Raw genomic sequence first — 4,891 nt, forward strand, 5'->3', positions numbered from 1 at the left:
TGCAGTCTCCAATCTTCATAGGGTAGTCTTTGATTAAGCCTAATGGAGTTGTTGAAGAAGAGTCTCCAAACATGAGTGAAGATGTGTTTGGCTCCATGTTCTCAATCCCAAGACTCTTCACCATCTCCATTGAGATCACATTCACACTTGCACCAGAATCAACAAGAGCATCATCAAGTGTGAACTTACCAAGGGAGCAAGAAAAGGTGAACTTCCCTTGGGTTTCTAGTTTTGGAAAAGACTTTGGTGTGACTGGTGGATCAAGCTGCATAGTAGAGATGTTTAAGAGCTCTCATACTTCTTCTTTGTAAGCTAGAATGTTCTTGATGAGCATCATTTGCACATGAGCATCATGCCTATTCGATATCTGTGGAAGCTTGACTCCTACATCTCCCATGTATTTTCTGAACTTGGAGATCACCTTCTTTTGAGCTTTAGTGAGGAACCTTTGTGGAAATTGGAGCTTTTCATATGGTGATTGCTCAACCACATGAGCTTCTTCTAGCTGAACCTCCTTTAATTGCGTGACAGCTTTCCCAATAACCGGTTTCTCACCCTTGTGTCTAACTGGTTGCAAAACCTTTCTCTCAACCTTCTTTACAGTTTGTATCTCAACCCTTTCCACAATCTTGTGTTCAACCTTGGCAACAACTTCTGTTCCATACATGAGTATTTCAATCTGATCTTTCTCTTTCTCATGATCACTCAACTCAATCTCAGAAGTAGTAGAGAGGATAAAATTGCAATACTCTTTGGGATTCTGCTCTGATTTTCCTGGTAGAGATCCTATTGGGCCCTTAAAGGTTGAAGGCATAGAGGCAAACTGATTCTCCAAAGCCTTGAAGTGAGAGGAGAGTTGTAGGAACTTGTTGTTGAGGTCATTGTAGCTTCCATCAACTTTGGTGTGAAGGTTCTTCAGCTCATATCCAATGTGCTTCTCACATCTAGCTTGGGACTCCAAGATCTGTTTCAACATTGCATCAGTGCTACTCTCTTGTGGAAGGTAGAAGATCCGGTTTGGCCTTGTGTAGACTGATTTCCTTTGGAGGGGAGACCTTGAGAGTAGTTTTGTCTAGCTTGGTAACCACCTTGTTGGTTATTGTAGAAGGATTTTTGTTGGTAGTTGTTGTACTGAAAGTTAGGCTCCTTCTTGTACCATGTCCCATTAGCATTCACAAAACAAAGATCTTCTTGACCTTCTAGACCATCAACTTTATTAAGCACAACAATCACTTCTTGTTTCTGCTCACCAACAAAGTTCACCTTCTCTTGTTTAGCTATATCCAAAAGAAGCATATCCATCTTGTCTTGTAGAGCCTTTAACTCTCTTTTGGTGTTTTTATCATCACCTCCACTGCCTCTGTTGCTTCTATCATGCTCATCACGGTAGTCTGAATCACTCTTAACCATATTCTCTACAAGCTCCAAAGCATCTGCTTCACTTCTCCCCAAGAAGAAACCATTGCTAGCAGTATCAAGCTGACTTCTAAACTTAGGCTAAGCACCTCTGTAGAAAGTACTAAGCAAACTCTCCATATTGAAGCCATGATGTGGACATTGAGATATGTAGCCGTTGAACCTTTCCCATGTTTCTTCAAAGCCTTCAAGATTCCTTTGATGAAATCCAGAGATTTCATTCCTTAGCTTAGCAGTTCTTGAAGTAGAGAAGAACTTGGTGAGGAAAGCTTTCTTGCACTCATCTCATGTAGTGATTGAATCTCTTGAAAGACTCTTCTCCCATGTGTGAGCTTTGTCTCCCAAAGAGAATGGAAACAGCCTTAGCTTGAATGCATCTTCAGAGACACCATTGATCTTTGTTGTTCCACACAGCTTATCAAAGTTATCCAAGTGGTATAGTGGATTCTCCAAGGCAAGACCATGATACTTGTTGCTCTGGATCATGTTTATCAAGCTTGACTTGATCTCAAAGTTGTTGTTTTCCACAGCAGGTACTCTGATGCCAGCTCTATGCCCATGGATATTGAGCTCATCTTGGGTGCCAATAGCTCTAGCTTGGCGCTGTGGGTGTTGTGGCCTAAGGTTTGCAGCTCCTTGGCCAATGCCTTCTCCATCTTGAGGCTGATTCTGATGTTGATCCATCACAAACCCCAATCTGTCTAAGTGAGTCTGTTGCTCTTCTTCTCTCCTCTTCCTTGCAATCCTCTTTCAAGTGCTCTAATGTCTTCAACTCTTGGAACTAGGTCTCTTGGGCCTCTACTCCGCAAGTTCATGCACCTGAGATACAAAAGGGCTAGGAAAGAGAATCAGTAACTAGATATAAGAAAAATAACACTTAATCTCAAGTAAGGACTAAATCTCAATGTCAAATTCAACTTAGAATTGGCAACAACGCCAAATTTGAAATTGACTTTTCAAGGGTCCTAATTCAAATCATGTAGTATTTAAGATGTCAATCCATTTCTAAGAGTTTCAAATCAAAGAGAATTCAAGTTCATACTTAAGGTAAATGCAATCAATGTAATGATGTGATTTGATTAAGCTAACAAGGTTCTAACACAATTAACTAGCAACTTTCAAGCAAATGGATAAGGGATGAGTCATGGGTGTAGGAATTTGATTTCAGATGACTAAGATTTAATCTAAAATGGCAGAGATTCAATCAACACAATTCCCTAAGTCTAGATAACAATTCTAAGCAAGTTCTTTGTCAAGACAAAAGCTCATTTACTCTCATTGATCAAACATCAAATTCCTTTGGTTTGTGTCAATCAAGTAATCATTAAGAACAGATCATTCAACTTTCTAAACTCCCCTAACATCAAATGTCTTTGGTAGGATAAGCTAAGAGCATGTTGAGTTGGCTCAGACATTTCATCGAACACCTTCCGGACAATGAAATGTCTAGATTTCTAATCTAAAATTGCCAACTCTAGATTAGCATTAAGATCACTCAATCAAGCAAGGAAACATATTAATCTACTCTAAACATTCTAGATCATCACTTAATCATCCTAATCATCCTAACCCATGAATCCAAAAAGAGTCTACTCACTAATCTTCATGATTAACCTTAAACCCATAATATATTCAAGAGAAATCATGTTAAGAAGATGAGATAGACTCAAATTACTCAAGAAAGAAAGATTATATTACTAAAGATTCAAACTTTCTCCAAAGTATCAATGTATTTTTTTAGAGAAAACAAGATATGATCCATGTTTTTGGTCTAAAACTATTTATAGTAGCTTAAAACTCGAATCGGGTCAACCCGACAAACCCAGGTTTGACCCAAGAACAAATGGGTAAGTTGGTCTTGATATCGACCGCGGACGGGCTCGGTCCGCGGCCAATCCACTCCAACAATGACCTCTCGGGTTGAAATCCGTGGACTGCACCAGTCCGTAGTTTGTGTCCACAGTCCGTCTACACCAACCTCGACCTCACTGCCTCGAATCTGCGGACCGCTATCGTCCGCGCCCTGACCTTCCATTACTGCAGACTGACCTTGTCCGCGGTTTCAGTCCGCGGCCGACCCATCTCCATGGCTTTTGTCATGTTTGCTTGTCCAAATCTCCAAACTTCAACCTGAGCCTCTCCAAACCTGAAATACCACATATGCATATGCTATGCACCTAATCAAACTCTAAATGCATCCTAAATGATCTAAATGAGTACGGAAATGATAGGTAAAACATGTAGAATATCATGACATCAATCTGTCTGTCTCTTTGTTATTATTAAACTAATAGAAATCCTCTGTTTTATTACTTTGTTCAGTTTTGTTTTATTTGTTTATGACGATTTAACTTAACAACTATGACATACTAAATGACAATATCTAAGAAAATAGTAATAAATTTAAATTCATTTTTTTTGTACTAACGGTTTGACCATTTAAATACCTTTCGACTATTATTACGAGTCCGGGATACACCTCATATATGAATTCCGTAAGCTTGATTTTATTGGTTTACATTAGATACATATTATAGTATATATTAAAATGAATTTACATATTTAATTTTTAAGTAAAGTTATTTTTGATTCATTGTTTTATGACTTCTAATTTTTGAATTATACTTTATCGGTCTCCTAATTATTAACTCTCTCATTTGTCTTGGAGTTTAAGCAAAAAATCATATAAGGTGCATAAATCGGAAATAAATTATACTCCAACTTATAAGTTGGAGCTCGGATTTTACTTTGGAGATCACGTAAACCATTAAATAAGGTACCAGAAATCGGAAATATAATATATTCGTAATTAAGATCTTGAGTTTGCACCAAGTATTGCCTGTTTGAAAATATTTTTATTGTTTCTGGAGTTATAAAGTTGTGGGAACACAATATTATGTGTTATTTTTCATTTTTTTTTACCAACTCTTAATGTTCATGGTATATATTTTATTTCTCAAGGTGACCTACTTTTAACCTAATGGTTGATGGTTACTATTTAATAATGAGCCCTTATACTGTATCTCTCACAAACACTAAGAAAGACTCGCAAGAAGTTGATATCGAATAAAACTCGCAATGTGAAAAATAAGGGTTAAGATAAAGGGAGAATTGGAAAAACAAGACACTTTCGAAGTTTGTTTGTCAAAATAAGACTTTGGTCGTTTTGGACTGGTTTTGCCCTTGTGTTGTGGAAAAAATAGTAAACTTAGGTAAAAAAATATAAAAAAATGTAGAATCATTAGAAACCAAAGTATATATACTTTTATGTTTAAATTTAATTTTTAAAAATTGTGGAACTATGTTTTATTTAATATCAAAGCTATAACAGAATACTTATTCTAGCCATCTACGTAGTCTACAAATCGAATATAAAGTATTGTACATAGGTTTACCTTGGATAGAAAATATAAACTACACTTTCTTCAATAGTTTACCTTAGCTAGATTTTTTGTCGTAATATTCTATCTTGATA

Source organism: Brassica oleracea, chromosome C9 (assembly GCF_000695525.1).
Source record: "Brassica oleracea var. oleracea cultivar TO1000 chromosome C9, BOL, whole genome shotgun sequence".
NCBI classification, from domain to species: Eukaryota; Viridiplantae; Streptophyta; class Magnoliopsida; order Brassicales; family Brassicaceae; genus Brassica; species Brassica oleracea.